Here is a 22,079-nt window from a genome sequence, read left to right on the forward strand (position 1 = left end):
AAGCGTAAAAGATAAAACTGAGAAACTGGATTTCAACAAAATTAACTTCTGCTCGGGCTTCCCTGGTGGCGCAGTGGTTGAGAGTCTGCCTGCTGATGCAGGGAACACGGGTTCGTGCCCCGTTCGTGCCCCGGTCCAGGAAGATCCCACATGCCGCAGAGTGGCTGGGCCCATGAGCCATGGCTGCTGAGCCTGCACGTCCGGAGCCTGTGCTCCGCAACGGGAGAGGCCACAACAGTGAGAGGCCCATGTACCGCAAAAAAAAAAATTAACTTCTGCTCTTCAAAAGACACTGTTTTAAAAATGAAGCCACTATTTTAAAAATGGGAGAAAGTATTTGTAAAACAAATACCAGCTAAAAGACCGGTATTTCCAAAATATATAAAGAACTCTTATAACTCAATAATAATAAAATAAGCAGCCTAATTTTATTTATTTTTTGGCCGCATCTTGTGGCTTGTGGGATCTTAGTTCCCCAACCATGGATTGAACCCACGCCCTCGGCAGTGAAAGTGCGGAGTCCTAACCACTGGACCACCAGGGAATTCCCAAGAAGCCTAATTTTCAAAAGAGCAAAAGATGTCAATACTTCTAAAATAAACCAGATGTAGATGGTAAACAAGCAGATGAAAGGATGTAAATATCCTTACTCATGAAAAGCAAATTAAAACCATTTTTAATAATGCTGCTATGAAAATCAGCTTTTTTGCAGACATATCCTTTCAGTTCTCTTGGATATATACCTAGGAATGGAATTTACAGCTCATAAGGAATGTTTAACTGTGTAAGAAGCTAACCAACTATTTGCTAAAGTGGCTATACCATTTTACCAGCAATGTATGAGAGGAAACTTCTAGTTGCTCCACATCCTCATCAATCTTAACACTGTGAGACTTGATTCTTGGACATGCTAGTGGGTGTATAGTAGTATCTTCATGTTTGTTTGTTGTTTTTAATATATCTTCATTGGAGTATAATTGCTTTACAATACTGCGTTAGTTTCTGTTGTACAACAAACTGAATCAGCCATATGCTTACATATATCCCCATATCCCCTCCCTCTTGAGCTTCCCTCCCACCCTCCCAATCCCACCCCTCTAGGTTGTCGCAGATCACCAAGCTGATCTCCCTGTGCTATAATGCTGCTTCACACTAGCTATCTATTTTACATTTGGTAGTGTATATATGTCGATGTTACTCTCACTTCAACCCAGCTTTCCCCTCCCCTCACCATGTCCTCAAGTCCATTCTCTACATCTACGTCTTATTCCTGCCCTGCCACTAGGTTCATCAGTACCATTTTTTTTTAGATTCCGTATATATGTGTTAGCATACAGTATTTGTTTTTCTCTTTATGACTTACTTCACTCTGTATGACAGTCTCTGTGTCCATCCACCTCACTACAAATAACTCAATTTCGTTTCTTTTTATGGCGAGTAATATTCCATTGTGTATATGTGCCACATCTTCTTTATCCATTCATCTGTCGATGGACATTTAGGTTGCTTCCATGTCCCAGCTATTGTAAATAGGGCTGCAATGAACACTGTGGTACATGACTCTTTTTGAATTATGTTTTGCTCAGGGTATATGCCCAGTAGTGGGATTACTGGGTCATATGGTAGCCCTATTTTTAGTTTTTTAAGGAACCTCCATACTGTTCTCCATAGTGGTTGTATCAATTTACATTCCCACCAACAGTGCAGGATTCCCTTTTCACCACACCCTATCCAGCATTAATTGTTTCTAGATTTTTTGATAATGGCCATTCTGACCAGTGTGAGGTGATACCTCCTTGTAGTTTTGATTTGCATTTCTCTAATTAGTGATGTTGAGCAGCTTTTCATGTGTCACTTGGCCATCTGTATGTCTTCTTTGGTGAAATGTCTATTTAGGTCTTCTACCCATTTTTTGATTGGGTTGTTTTTTTGATATTGAGCTCCATGAGCTGTTTGTATATTTTGGACATTAATCCTTTGTCCATTGTTTCATTTACAAATATTTTCTCCCATTCTGAGGGCTGTCTTTTCTTCTTGTTTATGGTTTCCTTTGCTGTGCAAAAGGTTTTACGTTTAATTAGGTCCCATTTGTTTATTTTTGTTTTTATTTTCATTACCCTAGGAAGTAGGTCAAAAAAGATCTTGCTGTGGTTTATGTCAAAGAGTGTTTTCCTCCAAGAGTTTTATACTGTATGGTCTTACATTTAGGTCTTTAATCCATTTTATTTTTGTGTATGGTGTTAGGGAGTGTTGTAGTTTCATTCTTTTACATGTAGCTGTCCAGTTTTCCCAGCACCACTTATTGAAGAGGCTTTCTTTTCTCCATTGTACGTTCTTGCCTCCTTTGTTGTAAATTAGGTGACTATATGTGTGTGGGTTATCTCCGGGCTTTCTATCCTGTATCATTGATCTATATTTCTCTTTTTTATGCCAGTATCATACTGTCGTGATTACTATAGCTTTGTAGTATAGTTTGAAGTCAGGGAGCCCGATTCCTCCAGCTCCGTTTTTCTTTCTCAAGATTGCTTTGGCTATTCGGGGTCTTTTGTGTGTCCATGTGAACTGTAAATTTTTTTGTTCTAATTCTGTGAAGAATGCCATTACTAGTTTGATAGGGATTGCACTGAATCTGTAGATTGCTTTGGGTAGTATAGTCATTTTCACAATACTGATTCTTCCAATCCAAGAACATGGTATACTTCTCCATCTGTTTATGTCATCCTTGATTCCTTTCATCAGTGTTTCATAGTTTTCTGAGTACAAGTCTTTTGCCTCCTTAGGCAGGTTTATTCCTAGGTATTTTATTCTTTTTGCTGCAATGGTAAATAGGATTGTTTCCTTAATTTCTCTTTCCGATTTTTCGTTGTTAGTGTATAGGAATGCCAGAGATTTCTGTACATTAATTTTGTACCCTGCAACCCTACCAAATTCACTGATTAGTTCTAGTAGTTTTCTGGTGGCATCCTTAGGATTTTCTATGTATATTATCATGACAATTGCAAACACTAACAGTTTTACTTCTTTTCCACTTTTTATTCCTTTTATTTCTTTTTTTTCTCTGATTACCGTGGCTAGGTCTTCCAAAACTGTGTTGAATAAGAGTGGCAAGAATGGACGTTCTTGTCTTGTTCCTGATCTTAGCGGAAATGCTTTCAGTTTTTTACCACTGAATATGATGTCTGCTGTGTGTTTGTCAAATATGGCCTTTATTATGTTGAGGTAGGTTCCCTCTATGCCCATTTTCTGGAGAGTTTTTATCATAAATGGGTGTTGAATTTTGTCAAAAGCTTTTTCTGCATCTATTGAGATGATCATATAGTTTTTATTCCTTAATTTGTTAATATGGTGTATCACACTGATTGATTTGCATATATTGAAGAATCCTTGCAACCCTGGGATAAATCCCACTTGATCATGATGTATGATCCTTTTAATATGTTGTTGGATTCTGTTTGCTAGTATTTTGTTCAGGATTTTTGCATCTATGTTTATCAGTGATGCTGGTCTACAATTTTCTTTTTTTGTGATATCTTTTTCTGGTTTTGATATCAGGGTGATGGTGGCTTTGAGGATGAATTTGGGAGTGTTCCTCCCTCTGTAATTTTTTGGAAGAGTTTGAGAAGGATGGGTGTTAGCTCTTCTCTAGATGTTTGATAGAATTCACCTGTGAAGCCACCTGGTCCTGGACTTTTGTTTGTTGAAGGACTTTTATTTACAGTTTCAATTTCATTACTTGTGATACGTCTGTTTATATTTTCTAATTCTTCCTGGTTCAGTCTTAGAAAATTGTACCTTTCCAAGAATTTGCCCATTTCTTCGTGGTTGTCCGTTTTATTGGCATATAGTTGTTTGTAGTAGTTTCCTATAATCCTTTGTATTTCTGCAGTGTCAGTTGTGATTTCTCCTTTTTCACTTCTAATTTTATTGATTTGCATCCTCTCCCTTCTTTTCTTGATGAGGCTGGCTAAGGGTTTATCAATTTTGTTTACCTTCTCAAAGAACCAGCTTTTAGTTTTATTGATCTTTGCTATTGTTTTCTTTGTTTCTATTTCACTTATTTTTGTTCTGATCTTTATGATTTCCTTCCTTCTACTCACTTTGGGTTTTCTTTATTCTTTCTCTAGTTGCTTTAGGTGTAGGGTTAGATTATTTATTTGAGATTTTTCTTGTTTCTTGAGGTGAAATTGAATTGCTATAAACTTCCCTCTTAGAACTGCTTTTGCTTCATCCCATAGGCTTTGGGTCCTTGTGTTTTCGTTGTCATTTGTTTCTATGTATTTTTTTTATTTCTTCTTTGATTTCTTTAGTGATCTCTTGGTTATTTAGTAGTGCACTGTTTAGCCTCCATGTGTTTGTGTTTTTTACTGTTTTTTTCCTGATATTGGCTTCCGATCTCATAGCGTTGTGGTCAGAAAAGATGCTTAATGTGATTTCAATTTTCTCAAATTTTCTGAGGCTTGATTTGTGACCCAAGATGTGATCTATCCTGGAGAATGTTCCATGTGCACTTGAGAAGAAAGTGTATTCTGCTACTTTCGGGTGGAATGTTCTATAAATATCCATTGAATCTATCTGATCTATCGTATCATTTTAAGTTTGTGTTTCCTTATTTGTTTTCTGTTTGGATGATCTGTTCATTGGTGTAAGTGAAGTGTTAAAGTCCTCTACTATTATTGCGTCACTGTTGATTTCTCCTTTCATGACTGTTAGCATCTGCCTTATTTATTTAGATGCTCCTATGTTGGGTGCATAAACATTTATAATTGTTATATCTTCTTCTTGGATTGATCCCTTGATTGTTACGTAGTGTCCTTCCTTATCTCTTGTTACAGTCTTTATTTTAAAGTCTATTTTATCTGATATGAGTATTGCTACTACAGCTTTCTTTTTTTTTTTTTTTTTTGGCTGTACGCAGGCCTCTCACCGTTGTGGCCTCTCCCATTGTGGAGCACAAGCTCCGGACGTGCAGGCTCAGCGGCCATGGCTCACGGGCCCAGCTGCTCCGCAGCATGTGGGATCTTCCCAGACCTGGGCATGAACCTGTGTCCCCTGCATTGGCAGGCGGACTCTCAACCACTGCGCCACCAGGGAAGCCCCCAGCTTTCTTTTGATTTCCATTTGCATGGAATATCTTTTTCCATCCCCTCACTTTCAGTCTGTATGTGTCCCTAGGTCTGAAGTGGGTCTCTTGTAGACAGCATATATACGGGTCTTGTTTTTGCATCCATTCAGCCAGTCTGTGTCTTTTGGTTGGAGCACTTACTCCATTTATATTTAAGGTAATTATTGATATGTATGTTCCTATTACCATTTTCTTAATTGTTTTGGGTTTGTTTTTGTGGGTCTTTTTCTTCTCTTGTGTTTCCCACCCAGAGAAGTTTCTTTAGCATTTATTGTAAAGCTGGTTTGGTGGTGCTGAATTCTCTTAGCTTTTACTTGTCTGAAAAGCTCGATTTCTCCATCAAATCTGAATGAGATCCTTGCTGGGTAGAGTAATCTTGGTTGTAGCTTTTTCTCTTTCATCACTTTAAGTATATCCTGCCACTCCCTTCTAGCCTGCAGAGTTTCCGCTGAAAAATCAGCTGATAACCTTATGGGAATTCCTTTGTATGTTATTTGTTGTTTTTCGCTTGCTACTTTTAGTATTTTTTCTTCGAATTTAATTTTTGTTAGTTTGATTAATATGTGTCTTGGTGTGTTTCTCCTAGGGTTTATCCTGTATGGGACTCTCTGTGCTTCCTGGACTTGGGTGACTATTTCCTTTCCCATGTTAGGGAAGTTTTCCATTTCCTTAATGATTAGTGATGTTGAGCTTCCTTCTATGTACTTATATCTTTCTATGTGGTACGTATTGGCCATTCATATACCCACAGTGAAATGTCTGTTGAAATCCTTGGCCCATTTTTTGACACAGTTCTTTGTCTTATTATTAAATTATGAGAGTTCTTAAGATATTGCGGTTCAAATGCTTTGCTGGATATATGTTTTGCAAATATTTTTCCCAGTCTTTGGCTAACCTTTTCATTTTTTTAATGGTACAGAATGTTCATTTAGAAAAAATTCATTGAGCTGTATACCTACAGTTTCTTCATTTTTATTTATGTATATACTCAAAGGAATAGGTTTATTTAAAAAGAGAAAGAGGGAGCTAGATAATGGATGGTTCTTTGAAAGGTGACAAAATCATCAACTAGTAGTCTGAAGATGATACAAAATGGTCTGCAAATACTAAAACCTAGAAAATATATCCATATACTTTAAGAGCCCTTCATAGCATAGGTCCGGGTCCTATCAGATGCCCAGGCATGAAAACTAAAATTAGCAAAGGAAAATAATGTGTTGAAGGCCTCTCTTCTGCAATTCCTTATTGCAATTTGACCTCTGAATTCTAGGCATTTCAGATTAGGATATATTATACTTTTTGTCAATTACAGTTTGTTTTGTTTTGTTTTGTTTTTGTGGTACGTGCGCCTCTCACTGCTGTGGCCTCTCCCGTTGCAGAGCACAGGCTCCGGACGCGCAGGCTCAGCGGCCATGGCTCACGGGCCCAGCCGCTCCGCGGCATGTGGGATCCTCCTGGACCAGGGCACGAACCCGTGTCCCCTGCATCGGCAGGCAGACTCTCAACCACTGCGCCACCAGGGAAGCCCTCAATTACAGTTTTAAGTGGAAACTTTATGTTGATGAGAAAAGCAAAGAGATTCAACTTTAGTGTAATTACATAAAAAACTAATTCATGCAATGCCTTTCAAAAAGCATCTGATTGTCAAATACATATGCTAAAAAAAATTTAAAACATTACATATATACTTAAAATAGATAAGCAACAAAGATTTACTGTATAGCACAGGGAACTATATTCAATATCTTATAATAACAAATGATTGAAAATAACCTGAAATATATATATATATATATATACACACAGGTGAGTCTCTTTGCTGTACACCTGAAACTAACACAATATTGTAAATCAACTGTACTTCAATTTAAACAAAAATTTCATATGCTTTTGTTGGCAGCACAGATAGCTTTATATGTAAGTACTATTTTTTAGTCCTTAATCATCCCAAAATTATCTCTCCTAACATTATAAGAAACAAAAATCATATGTTGGCATTTTTCATATTAATAAAAATACATGCTTAGTAGAATATGAAATGTCAAGTAGAACACATTTTTTGAAGCGAAACAATAATACTGCTCTCCACCACAACACCAATTCTTCTTTTTCCCTAACCCATGCCCCAAATATAGTCTTTAACAGTCTTTAGACATTTTCTCTGCTCAAATGAGTATATATAGGTACACACACATGCCATCACAAATACAGGATATATGACATTTTAAAATTCTATTAACCAAAATTTTTTAAATGAGGCTTTTATGACTGAGGAACTGTAAAACATGAAATCAAAAGGGGAAAAGATTTGAGTCAAGTAAGACAAAAATAGGTTAAAATTTAACACAGCCATTGGATGTGACTTGAAATCTTGCTTAAGTTTTGGGAACTTACAGAATATATTATTATTTCTGTTGTAGACACTTCTTAAGAGTAGCTAGAGTGCCTACAATCCTTCCCTTTTCTGTGCCATGATCAATGGCCTTAAAGAAAAAGATCAGAGATAAAACTAATAGGGAGATTTAGGGAATGGCTATTTGAATGAACCTCTCACAACAGAACCACAGTAAAAAGATTCCTCACCAGAACCCTGCCATTGCCAATCAATGCAAACAAATCAAAATATAAAGCCTGTTAATAATTGGGTGGACAAGATGACTGTCATCATAGATCAAGTCATACTTCCTCTCTAGCCAGCCTAGTCCTTGCTCAGTGGTTTCATGAAAATAACCACAAGCAGCTGGCAGGAGAAGCAGTTATGCAAGGGATCAATTACATTGACTCACTAAGACTGACCTCACTGCCTCTACTATTGAGAAGCCAATTGCCTGAGTCCCCCACAGGCACTACCTCTTAGCAGGCATCAAGCCCCTTGGATTACAGAAATGGTGACGGCGATCCTTGCTGTAAGAGTCACCAATTCTGAATTTGCCTCTGCCAGCACCACTATGCAGGATTAACTGAATGCTTCTTATAAATCACATGGCGTATGATCCAGGAATTCACTTCAAATGGCAAAGGGTAGATGCACATGCCCTGATTAATCTTACCAAATACTCTTATTCAGACACAGGTGTCCCCACAGTAGGAAGCAATGATTATAGAAGCTTGATGTAAGAATTACTGCCAGAGCTAAAAACTTCTGAATTTTGGGTGCTGTCCTGCAGGATACAAAATGGGCTCAGAACCATCTACCAAAATATGCTGTCTCCCATCTCCAGAATATACTGGATGTGGGAACCAAACAGTAATAGTGGAGTGGTGTCTTTTCTGCTCTCAAAGTTTTGCTTTTTATCTTATGAACTCTGGAATCTGCTGACCTAGAAGTTTTAGTACCAAAAAAAAAAAAAAAAATACTTCTACCAGGAGACAGAATAACTGTTTTACTCCACTGAAAGCTGAGCTTATCATGTTCAGTTTGATTTCTTCATGACAGTAGAAAAACAAGCAAAAATGAAGGCTACAGGATGGGTTAAGAATGACTGTCCATGACTATCAAGGGGACGAGAGGTTGCTACTCTACCTTTGGGGGCTAGGAAGACCATGAGAAGAACTCAGGGGAATCCACTGGAGTAAGTTCTGGTAGTACTATGCAGTGTTAAGGTTAGTGGAAGCCTATCACAACACCATACAGTCAGAGCTACAAGGAGCTCAAACGCTTTCAGGAATGAAGGACTGGGTCAGGTTGTGAGAAAAAGAACCCTGATAAGCCGAGATGCTAGCAGAAGGTATGAAATCTGAAGTGAAACAGGTCAGGGTGTGTGCACTAATACAATATTAAGGATTGTAGCCACGATTAGTTTCCATACTAGTCACTGGTAGATGGTAAGTACCCCCGTCTTTCCCTTTAAATACATTTTCTTTTTATTTCCTTTCTCCCAATCATGAAGATGGCAAGTTAGCAGGAATTAAATTTATGTTGTAAAATATCAAGATAGAATCACAGTGGAACCAGGGGCAGCATGATATCATCCCGAATCAGTAGCCCTATGGTACTGCCTCTGAATATGGCACTTCAGCTTGCATTTAGATTTTCTCCCACTGGAAAAGTTGCCTCCATGGATGGGATATAGCAGGGTTATCTCAACATTTATACAAGTGGGGAGGGAAGTGAGTGGAAAGAAGAGAAGGGAAGGAAAAGGGGTAGTTAAACTACTAATGGGTGAGATCTTCTAAACGTCCCCTAGGAGGGCTGCCTGGCTTTCCATTTCTCTTTCTGTGGGGATGGTCCCCACCACACAGGGGCAGACTCCTGGGGTTATGACTGCACATCATAACCGTGGGTCCTCTGGCTCTAGGAGACAGATCCCTGAGCTGAAAAGGGCTAATCTAATAATTTCTTGTTGGAATATAAAAATTGAAAAGCCAAGGCAGAGAATAAATCTTTACAGTGAAGTCACATTAATGGCAGGGGTCTGGAAAGAAGGTATAAAAACTCCTGCTGATGAGCTCCCAAGAGCTGCTCTGGTTTCTTCTGTTCAAGCCCCACTCATTCCATTCATCAATTTCCAGTATGGGTTCCAAAAATGCCTTTTGGTCCCCCTTAAGCTGGTGAGTATCAGCTGACTGAAACCCCAAAATGCTACTGACTTCTTCTAGGAAGTAAAAAGGTATGCAAGGTTCTCATTTTAACGTCAAATTATCACAGTCATTTTCCTTGCTTCCTCTTAGCCCGCTCAAAAACTAAACTAACAGTGTACTTTTGCCTTCAGAATTGTGACATTAGAACTCTCATGCCTAACGTGCTTTTTCATATCCTCCTGTTTTGCAAGAAAGCACATTTACCCCAAAGCTTCAGTCTGTTCATTTTAGCACCAGTTCCGTGTTAAGACATTACTCTGAAATGTCAGCAGTTCTCTGCATCTCGTGATCCCATACTAGTGCCAACAAAGCAAAGTGAATGATTACTGATTAACAATGGAAATGAATTCTGTCCTTAAAAGACAATAGTATATTAAAAAATTTCAAGTCTAGTCTGTTTGTGCTCTCCATGTGCCTTGCTTCTCCGGTCACTTATAACCTAGATATAGACTTCTGACAAGGGATGCTTAAGCAGTTTCAGCCCTAATCTTCAATTCTGGATCAAGTCACTATTAACATTAATTCACCCAACCTTTACATCCCAGATTAGATTACTAGGGTTCCTAGATTGTTCTGATACCCACTGCGTTCTACTCTTACCCTCTCTGCTGTTCTAGCCCTGTTTATACCTCAGTTATTGTAATTAGGCCTCTGTTCTAACACTTCTGGAGATTCCTAGTCTGGTCCCTGCCTGGTGTCTTCCTAGTACTGGGACGCCTACTTTCGATTATCAGTCCCAATCCCAAGGACTGGTATCAGGCCATTATCTAGAGTCCAGTACCCAGACAGAATTCTCTGGCAGCCAATCATATAAATATATGTATAAATTTATGAACTCACTCATTAATTTCTCTCTCTCTCTCTCAATTCTATGTGCTTCTTCACCTTGAATTCCCATTAGCAATAGATTGTGCAGATTGTTCTCTGCCTGTTCTATCCCTGACATGGGCTACCAAAGAGAACTTTTTCTCAAACACCTGTAGTTTAGGTGAGATTGGCTCTAACATGCAGCAAACTTTCAAATGTGGACTCATTCTAGTCTGTCCTGTATAACAGTAAGCTCGGCCCTACTCTAAAACTTGGCCATGCTCTGTCATATCACAAATACAATAAAACTCTATCAAATCTTGAGATATGGTAAAAGTATACAAACGTAACATAATTTAGAAACAAAACAAACAAATGAGAAATTTTTTCTAAATGGTATGAATTGGAAACTTTGTAATACAGTGATATTAAAATAACATCATATGAATCCTGGACATTTACATGCCAAAATTTTTTTTTAAATCATCAGATTATAATTTCTAAAACTAGAGAAAAAAAAATCACATTTTATAACTATATTCTATTATAGCATACAGAAATGACCATTTCATTCCCAAGAGTTCAAGCAGAAATTTCTTGACACAAAACAAATAAGGTACATCAAAACAATAAAGTATATACATCTAATCATATAAATTAGTATCTCTTTTGATCAATGCTGAATTCTTCTTTATGAAACATGATTAAATTTCTAATTCCAAAATTATTGCCAAAATTATTGCCAAAACTATTGCCAAAAAATGGGATTCCCATTATTTTCTCCAAAGTCTAGCTTTGTTATTAATAGTATATCCTCATTAAAGGTGTTTCCCCTCCTGGCTTTCTCTACCTTGATTCCTAACTAAAGATCAAGTTACAAATGGGATCATTATGGACATAACAAAAAACTGCAAAATAGCCCAAGATTCAAGGAAAAAGGTGTGTGTATTTACCTCAGGCCTCTTACAAGCCAAGAGGGCTGCAGTAAGAACAAGTACAATGGATAATAAGGAACTCCAAATACTGTGGCTAGAAAGGAAAGCCAATAAAACCTCAAAGCAGATGTCGTTACCATATTATTTAATAATTATCTGTTCATAAACTAAACTAGTTTACTAGCTCTTTGAATGGAGAAATAGTATCTTATCATCTTATTATTTTCAGAACCCAAAGTAGACAGTTAATATTCTCTTGTTGAATGAAAAAAAAATCAAGGATTCAGATGGCTAGTAAAACAGTGTCAAATGTACTCATCTTACAGTGTAATAAAGCCACTGTGGAATGACAACTGCCAGGCAGGACCTTACTCGAAGAAAACCAAGTATAATGTGAGTCCTAAGTCCCATTTCCCCAAAACACTCCATACTAGTCGATAAACACAAGGCAAAATGTAGCTCACATGATGGATTAATTTCATCTGCTTTTAACTATTCACCAGGTAATTATTTCCCTCTATTCTAACTTAATATTACTATAACACTTTCCTCAAACACTATGTTTAATATTTATCTTTTAAAAATTCACCTTACTACTTGTTTACATTGGTAGGACTTCTCTATTTCAGTCATCTGGCCAATTTATCTTCTAAATTGCTGTTCATAGACATTTTCTAGTGATTTGAAGTCCCAAGAGGAAAATAATAATGAAATTTAGTTTTAACTGTAACTCCAATAAGCTATAGCATTTTTTACTAGTCACTCTGCCATCTTTAAACTTTTTTTAAATAAAAACAGGACTTTCTTATTGATCTCTTAATGATAATTGATGACAAAATGCAAGTCTAACTCAAAACCTGTGCATAGTACTTAACTCTGCTACTTAGAAAATTGAGATAAAAAAATTTAATACAAATCAGTGTCACCATTACGTTAATCATTTAAGAGCATTTCTAAACTTTAACAAAACACAAGAAAGCACATCCAGGTGTGATTACTATCTATAATGTATGCTTGCTTAATGTTAAATAACAGGACCAAATTAACAATTAGGTCCTGAAATGCAACCAGTCTTCTTCCATTAAAATAGCACTCACTGGCTTCCCTGGGGGCGCAGTGGTTGAGAGTCCGCCTGCCGATGCAGGAGACACGGGTTCGTGCCCCGGTCTGGGAAGATCCCACATGCCGCAGAGCGGCTGGGCCCGTGAGCCATGGCCGCTGAGCCTGCACGTCCGGAGCCTGTGCTCCGCAACGGGAGAAGCCACAACAGTGAGAAGCCCACGTACCGCGAAAAAAAAAAAAAAAAAAAAAATAGCACTCACTGAACAGAACTTCACTGGACTGGAATGATGCTTTGTTGGATGACATTAGGATATGCAAAGCAACTATTAAATTCTGCACTAAAGTGGGCGTCAACAAGCAGAGTAGCAAGAAGAAAGGTTAGAATATGGGGATCCTTTTAAAGATCTCTTAATGCCGGCAAACAGCAGTCAAAAAATGGCTCATTTCTGATGAATGCATTAGACTGAGAAAAATCAGAGTTCATGAAAATCCATAAAGAGAAAAAAGAATAAGCTTTCTAAGAAAGACACAACACCCCTAGCTACGAATAGACATCACTAGTATTATCATCTCAGAAAGGCTATTCAGCACATTTTCCCCCTGCCCTCTCCCAACTACACAAGTGCATGTTGGTGCAATGGTGGCCTTAATGCCTTTTCCACAGCTGCCATGTCGTGTCAGGATTCCCCATATCCTCCTTAAAGTATAAACACCTATGCCAACGCATGTGGTGGTTATGTAACCTAACTCAAGCGGGGAATCACTGAACTTATTTACTCTGGTGATTCAGATTTAAATCTAGGTCTCTGTGGAAAAGGAGGCAAAGAATACAAATGCATGTTATGACACCATTTTTCATTAATATTTATTGTATAACTGAAGCAAACTCAACATTTTCTGCTCTTTTATAAGTTTGACGAAGAAACGAGCTTTCGGAAATGCTCCAGGTTTGACTAGGTATAGGTCAGCATCTGCTAGACTGAATGACCTGGGCAGAACAAGTCCCTTTTACAGGGAACTCTTTATTTTCTCTCTCTCTCCCTGTTCCCCCCTCATGGTGTTTCCACTCACCCACACTGTCCTTTCCCTTCCTTCTCCAGCCTTTGCTTTAAGCCCACCACCAATAGCTACCTCTTAGCAATGCTGAAGTTCACAATGTCAAGATAATTTTTTCAATGCTACTTCACTCCGAGATAATAAAAATACTTTAAACAGTGGTCAGACTTCAGAAATAATAAAACAGCAACAAATCAGTTTTCATCTTGACCAAAGAGGTAACTCATCTAATTTATTTCTGGACTTAGCAAATGAAATGAAATACATAAAGCATGTCTGTCATCAATCCAACAGATCAAGTTATCTTTAAAAAGAATACATGCTAGGGAAGTCATATTTAGTACAATTTTCATGGTGACCTAGTTGTAAAATGCTTCAGGAGCAAAGCTAAGGTTTTCATGTTAAAAATATGTTTTCTTCTAAATGTTTTACTTTATCCTTATTCCTTTTCTTCATTACTTAAATAATAAATTCAGACTAATTTTTTCCCAAGAGACCTCATCTGATTCATTGATGGTGAAATCGATTGATTTTATAATTTTCTGTAATTCTGATATAAGTAAATCTCACAGTTTTCACCAAGGAATTTCTACCAATCCACCTGATATTCAGATCAAACCTCATCTTAGGGTTACCCTAAGCATTTCAACTAAAAGTAATCTTTCTACTCTCTAAGTATCCATAGAACTTCTGTACCCCTCAGACAGACTAATCACATACTGTTCAATTATTTATGCATCCATCTGATCTCCATTATATTATAAAGTTATTGAGAGCAGGACTATCCATGTCTTAAAACATCCATGTATCTACCAGAGTACTCAGGACAGCACACAATAAAACATTTAATAAATAATTAGGAAAAGAGTATAGAATTATTAATATACATTATAGCATCATTTGAGAACCTACTTACAGTGTATTATCATTTTGGGAAATAAGAAGTAGGCTCCCAGAGCAAGTTGAATATAATAAAATTATTAGGCAATCAATCGACAATGATATTTCTAAAAATAACTGAGTTTATTTTTATTTCATACTTGTTTACTTAACTGTGGCATTTATCATCTAAATCACTGTGTTTTAATGAGCAGTGTGCCACAGGAAAAGAACTTGGGCTTTAAAGTCAGAGAAACCCAGGCTTTAATCAAGAAGAACTGATTATGAATTTACTGAGGGATTTCTAGGACAAAGAGAATAAGGAAACATAAAAAAACATATTATCATTCTTTCACTTGATAATGAAGTCTTAGAATTCCTAGGAGTGACAGTAAACATTTATTTTCTTAAGACTTACAGCCATTTGCGTAGTTACCTGTTGCCCTTTTCACAGAAAATTAAGGGAAGGAACAGACCCTTGGTCTGCTGGCCCATGGAAACAAAGTATAGAATCTAACCTCTTCACTCTCTGGGGAGAACAAAAATATCAACATTCTTGTATTTGTCAACATTTTTCAAGGCTAGCAAGATCACTGTGCTTTTAGTAATAAAGTATATAAATCAGTATTGTACTATAGTCATGTAAGATATTACCACTGGTCAAGAGTGATAGGTGAAGGGTACATGGGACTCTACTATTTTCGCAACTTACTGTGAGTTTATAATTTCTTCAAAATTTAAAAAATATATCAGTAAGGTAATGCAGTTTGAACAAATGTTAGGGAAATTAAAACAAGTAAGCTGCTTTTCTAAACTCAAACACTCAAAATGTACTAAGAAATCTGGATATTTTGAGAAGACACTTGTGGGATTCTTTTTAAAGTGTTGAGTCCTATATATTTACAATAATTAATCACCTCCTAAGTTATATAATTTATAAGCAAAATTTTACTTACATGCTTTTTTTTAGTGGATGCTTTACTTAGGGGAAGGCAATAAACCTAAAAGATTCTGTGCAGATAAACTAGTTGTCCCCCCTAAAGAAAAAATACAAAATAATTTTGGTATGACTTTCTAATATTAGATAATGACTGTGTACCAGATTCCTACTTTTCTTAGGCTAATATTAAATTAATTGGCCCCCGTGAAGTCCATACTGGCTGGAGAACAGAGGGACACAACTAGGAAGAAACATTATACAGGAAGAGGAAGCTGGGCCTGGCAGATTCATCAAGTGTTGAAGATATACCTATCAAAGGTATGTCAAAGGGCTTCCCTGGTGGCGCAGTGGTTGAGAGTCCGCCTGCCGATGCAGGGGATGCGGGTTCGTGCCCCGGTCCGGGAAGATCCCACATGCCGCGGAGCGCCTGGGCCCGTGAGCCACGGCCGCTGAGCCTGCGCATCCGGAGCCTGTGCTCCGCAACGGGAGAGGTCTCAGCAGTGAGAGGCCCGCGTACCGCAAAAAAAAAAATGGAGGGAAAATGACTCATATCACTAAAAAACATTACTTTAAATATTCTTCCTCAAGTCTTTACAGCTTCTGCAGATGCAATACTTAGCATCTCCCAATGTCCTTCTCCTGCAGGTTCAAACACATGCAGGTACTGGGGAATCAGACTGAACGAGGAAGGCTGAGATGTAAGGACGGAGGGATTCGCAGTTACCGTTAACAATTCTAGGCTTAAGATGATAAACTAGATGTTCCAGTGTTGAGCGTGTCTGTGCTGGAGCCTGACATTTCTACAAACTCAGTGGTGAGCACAAAACCCCAAAACTCTGCATCCATACAGTCGAATAATACAGCAGCTATGACTGCCTGTTCAACCAAATGAAACACTACAAAATATCGACTTTATTGCTATACTAGACTTTTCTCACTCTGCAGCGCTTCTGCTTCAGTTGTTTATAGAAGTGATATTCTAGACCTTGTGTCTTGTTTATTAAATAATCAGTGTCTTGTTTATTAAAGATTCAGGGGCCCAGTAATAAAGTAACCTCAAAAATTCCCATTAAAGAAAGGAAAACAGAAGTGTGAATGAACAAAAACATTGTGCAATGAATCCTATTTAGCTTGGAGAGAAATTATCTACATTTCTTTATTATTACATTTGTTTAGAATGAATGAATGAGTGAATTTCCTAAGTATTTGGCATTTCTTGAGCATGCAGTTAAAGGAAGGCCATAGGGAAACATGTTAAGGGATTTGCCCAAGGGAAGCAGAGGAAAGAGTGAGCAGAGGCTGGCACATGGATGTCCACTCAGTCATTCATCAAGTATTTATTGAGCACCTATTATGCACAGCTCATTGTCCCAGCACTAAATGTACAGCGGTCAGCAAAACAGACAGAATCCACGTCCACATGAGCAATACTCTTGGGTATCTCCTACCCAGTTTTTAATGATTAACACCATTTTCAGCAACATAATTCCACAAGCATTCATCCAATGAAACAGGAATTCAGAGGTTTAAAAGAAAAATCTAGGACCTCCATCTAGGGGGAGGAGACAGATAAATAAAGCAGCTATTAAGTAAAGGTATGACAAAAGGTGCTAAGCGAACACATAGGGGAGGGACAACCAAGTACTACTTCTGGTAAAAGGACCAGCTTCCAGGAAGTAGAGGGTAGCACACTTCAGAAACTTCAAGCAGGAAACAGAACACTTCTCTGTCCATGCAGAGGACACGCTCTAGGCTCAAACTGAGATCAGAAGTCCTTACACTGCCTACAGGGTCCGTGGGCCTCCACTACCCTGACCTCAGCTCTCACCTCCCTCCAGCCAACCCCCTACTGTTCTCTAAACACTTCAACACCCTCCTGCTTCAGGGCCTCAGCACCTGCTTTTCTCCCAGATCTAAAACTCTCTCACTCCCTTAAATGCGTTAAACCTCTGCTCAAAAGTCACCTTAACAGAGGGGAACACACATTGTAATATTACATGAAAATCAGCTTTCTAAATATTGAAAAGTAATGCTGCAATTATTCATGGATTAATGCTCCTTACAAGATCTGGGATGACTTCAAAGACTACTTGACTGAATTATTTCAGTCTATTGTTTTCCCTTTAAGTCCAAGTAAAAATCGAAGAAATGCTTTATCATTTGAGAATTTTTTAATTCTAAATTTTTCTTAAAGAAACAAAACTTTACCTAGTTTTTTCTAAAACCACATTAAAAAATGTTAACAGCTAAGTATCAGAATTCTCTAATGATGCTTTCTTTTATAAAAGCAATTTTAATAAATGAAAGCCAACTGTACAATAAGAAACTCAAAGAAACATCCTTTAAGTGCTATTGCCTTCATATTGAGATCATGACCAATGACCAGGCCAAAAATTATTTAGCAATGTCTGTCATAAACTTCCTACGCTGGTTCAAATACTATTGAAAGTAAGAATTAATAAGTCAAAAACATTAAAGGAGACCACTAGACATATAACAAACAGCTAAAGTTTTAATAACTGACAATACTAAGTGTCAACAAGGGTGTAGAGCAACTGAAATTTTCTTACGTTGCTTCAGATAAGAATGCAAAACAGTAGTCATTTTGGAAAACAGTTTGGCAGTTCAATACCAATATTGATAAAAATACACTTTTCATAGGACCCAGTAACCCCACTCCTAGGTACAACTCAAGAAAACTGAAAACATTTGTCGTACACACAGACCTGTACATAACTGTTTACAGCAGCTTTATTTATAATCGTCCAAAACGGAGAACTCAAATGTCCAACTCATGAACGGATGAACAAATCGTGGTACCTCAATATAATGGAATGCTACTCAACAATACAAAGGAACAAATTTAGTGGCGTGCTAGGGCTGACTGGTACAGCTTATGAAAGCCCACTGTTAATTTTCAGGAGTTTTGCAAGCTGATTTAGGTAGCTTAACACGGGCCATGATGAGAGTATACACACTGCAATAATTAGCAGATGCTATCAATCAGGGATTGTTTTTTCTTTTCTGGAGAGCAGGCTGTTACAATGTTTATCAGCACACCATTTAAAAAACTACTGATACATGCAACAACTTAATGAATATCAAAAGTATTATGATATATATATGGAATCTAAAAGAAAAAATGGTTCTAAAGAAACTAGGGGCCAGACAGGAATAAAGACACAGACGTGGAGAGTGGACTTGAGGATACGGGGAGGGGGAACGGTAAGCTGGGATGAAGTGAGAGAGTGGCATGGACATATATACACTACCAAATATAAAATAGATAGCTAGTGGGAAGCAGCCACATAGCACAGGGAGATCAGCTCGGTGCTTTGTGACCACCTAGAGGGGTGGGAGAGGGAGGGTGAGAGGGAGACGCAAGAGGGACGGGATATGGGGATATGTGTATATGTATGGCTGATTCACTTTGTTATATATAGCAGAAGCTAACACACAATTGTAGAGCAATTATACTCCCATAGATGTTGGAAAAAAAAAAAGGATTACGATAAATGAAAGAAGACACCAAAGACTACATACTGTACGATTTCATTTATGTGATATTATAAAAGACAACAGGGACATTAATTTGATTAACAGTTGCCAAGGCCTGGAGGTAGAGGGAACAGATTCGCTACAGAGGGGCATGAGAGAACTTTTTGGAGTGATAGAAATGTTTCATATGTTGATTGTGGTGGTGATCAGCCAATTGTATACATCTGCCAAAACTTGTACCACATGTAAATTATACCCAGTAAACCTGACTACAAAATATTATAGAGTAGAAGTCATTTATCTCTTAATTCTTTTATGGATGACAAATGCATCACACATACAAAGAGGGAACTGGAACTTAGTGGAAATAGATAACTCACATAAAGAGAAAATGGTAGAAAAAAAAAGTGAACTTGTAATCACAAGAAGTAAAAAAACAGGGTCGGGATAATCCTGCCAAGAATAATGTAGAAATGGCCCTACTTTGAGTGTCATTCCAGACTAGTATCATTAAGAGAGGTTAGTATCACTAAGGTCTCTTCCTACTCAGAGTCAGTGGCTCAAAAATCCCGTGATATTTTGTGTTATGACAATGTCAGATCCACTTTTCAACTACAACGAAACATCAATTACTCATTTTAACATCAAGCAAATGCTGTCATTGACTTAGAGCCAAGTGCAGCCTTGTTGTTAGGAGTGCTGGCTCTGAATTTAGACAGTCTGTGCTCAAATGCTGGCCCACCAGTGGCTATGACTTTGAACAAGCTTCTCTCGATATCTATTTCCCCATCTGTAAAATGGGATTAACATTTTCCTGAGGTTTCAATAAGAATGCATGAAAAATGACTTCTATGTGCTAAACTGTCAATAACAAACATTTCTTATGTATAATTGGAAGTGAAAGATATAAATTATCAAATCTAATCCTAAGAATTTTAATTTTCCTAACATAGGAGATTTATTCTTTAATTATATATCCAGTGGTTCATAATTCTTTGCATACATAGCCAGATCTTTTTGAGAATGTGTTGACTCCATGGACCCTTTCCCCAGAAGAAAATGCAAATATATGCTACATTCATATGATTCCCAAGGATTCAAGGACCCTCTGAAGCTCATGCATGAAATTAAAAATGCCTGATGTAAACTCTTAAAATTACAAAGTTGAGCAGTGGATTTTAAGAATTGTCAAAGTAGAGAATCCGACTAATATTGAAACAGCACACTGTCATTTACTTTTTTAAAAAAACTTTTCTTTTCCAAGTAAGACCAGAACATCATGTTTCTAATTCATATCTCCTTTCTACAGAAATTTTAAATTAGAAGCATAACATTTTTTACATGAATCAATTTCAACTCACAAAAAGACACTAGTAGTAGAAACCTATATTTCTACCAGCCAGAGAATGAATGGTTCATAGTGTAACATGCACCACTGATGCTCAAATATCATAGGAAGGGTTCCCAAGTCAGTCTAATGCAGTATGTATTTTTAAATATCAAAAAAACCTGATTCCTATGCTTAGCGTCCCAGGTTAAAGTTTTATTTTTCTTTTCAAGCGAGATTTATATTTTCCTAGACGTACGCACTACTAGCACATCTAGTTTATTTATTTTTTTAATCAAACATATTTTTGGTTGCTTTATGTTGTTTATTTGTTACCCTGTCTGATGGTGGAAACTGTTCCAAACCTGCTATCAAATAATTCCAACCTGGAAATATGCTGCTATCTCAAAGCAAAAGGTTTTGTTTTTCTTTAATTGTTTCGTTTTCATACTACAATAACCACTTGGCACTGACCAACTCATGCCCATCACTGAACAAAAAATAGTTTTTCGCATGCAGTAGCACCATTTTCCCACAGGAAACAACGATTTTTAAGGCACTGGAAGTCGAGGCAAGGGTTCACATACATAGTAAACATCCTTTCAATCGGTTTTATCTGATTATTTCAGTGAAAGGAAAACCTAACACCGTAGATCTCGGAATTCAATGGTAAAAATCAATGAAACGCTGCACCTGAGGATCACACACTGGCCAGGTCTGCCGAATGGCTTTTGGTCGGAAAGGTCACACCTGCTGTTTAAATCCCACAGTAACCGTCAATGTTCGCGATGCCACCACATCCCCCGTACAAGAGAAAAAAAGGGCAAACACACTCCGCGAGAACATCTCTGGTTGCTTCCACAAACGAAGGTTTCCAGCACAGGGCGTGGGGGTGGGGGGAAGAGCAGGGCTCGGGAATAAGCCAGGAGAGGCCCGCAGTCAGCGGAGACAGCGCCCGAGGGATGGAGGCCTCGCTCGACGGCGCCCGGGGGCGGGGGGCTCCGGAAGCCGAGACCCCGCGGGGTCTGGCTGAGGGACCCGGACCGGACCCCGGTTCCTGTATCGCCAAGTTACGCCCCCACTGCTTACAGGAGGTAGCGTCCAGCCCCCTCCTCCCCCACCCCCCGAACTACCCCAGCATCGCTCCCCACCGACCGCAGCCCTTGACCCCAACCCCGACCCGTCCGCTACGGCGCCCTCTCCAGGCCGCGGTGGAGGACACAGGCCAGGCCGCCAGCCCTGGAGACGGCGGCGGTGGCTCTGGGGCAGCGCTGTCCCGGGGGAGGACGGCAGCTGGGCCGCGGCCTGTCCCCAGGGGCAGCAGGCGCAGGGCCGCGAGTGGGCAGCGCCTCCGCCCCTTACGAACAAAGCGGCCGCGGCGCGCCGGGCGCAGGGCTGGGGGTGGGAGGCGGCGGGCAGGGGGCACTACTCACCGGAGGGCGGGTGGGCGCAGGCTGGCCTGACCCGGAGCGGGACCGGGGCGGGCCGGGCTCCGCGCCGCAGGCGCGCTGGCGACGGGGAGGGGGCGGCGGGCGCGGCGTCCACGGTGGGGCCCGGGAGCCCCGCTGAGGGGGACGAGGCTTCGGGCCGGGATCGATGCTGCGGCCGTGGGGTGCGGGAGCCGGTCGGCCGAGGCGTGCAGCGGCGCTAGGCGGCCAGGGTAGCGACGCCGCCGCCTCTCCCTTCTCCTGCCCCTCTCCCTGCTCCCCTGCGTCCTCCTCCTCGCTGGGTCCCCGCCGCCGCCGCCGCCTCAGCCTCGGCGCTTCTCGGGCTTCTCTTCTCCATCAAGGCCGGGCCGCCCCGCAGGGACCATCCCGGAAAGTGAGGGGCTGTTGCCGTTTCCCGCAGCTGTTGGTGGCCATCTTTAATCCT

General features: G+C 39.3%; 1 protein-coding gene across 3 annotated transcripts in view; it reads right to left on the reverse strand.

The window, feature by feature from the left end:
- The window catches only part of WDFY3 (WD repeat and FYVE domain containing 3), a 261,585-nt gene extending 239,737 nt beyond the window's left edge, over nt 1–21,848 (reverse strand). For 2 of the 3 annotated variants that reach the window (XM_082838933.1, XM_082838932.1), the window contains exon 1: nt 21,641–21,848. The gene's annotated coding sequence lies outside the window, so the exon portion shown is untranslated. The remainder of the gene's footprint in view (nt 1–21,640) is intronic. The other variant, XM_082838927.1, reaches the window with a different exon arrangement.
- Between the last annotated feature and the right edge of the window lie 231 nt (nt 21,849–22,079).

This window comes from Leucopleurus acutus, assembly GCF_964270905.1.
Source record: "Leucopleurus acutus genome assembly, chromosome: 4".
Lineage (NCBI taxonomy): Eukaryota > Metazoa > Chordata > Mammalia > Artiodactyla > Delphinidae > Leucopleurus > Leucopleurus acutus.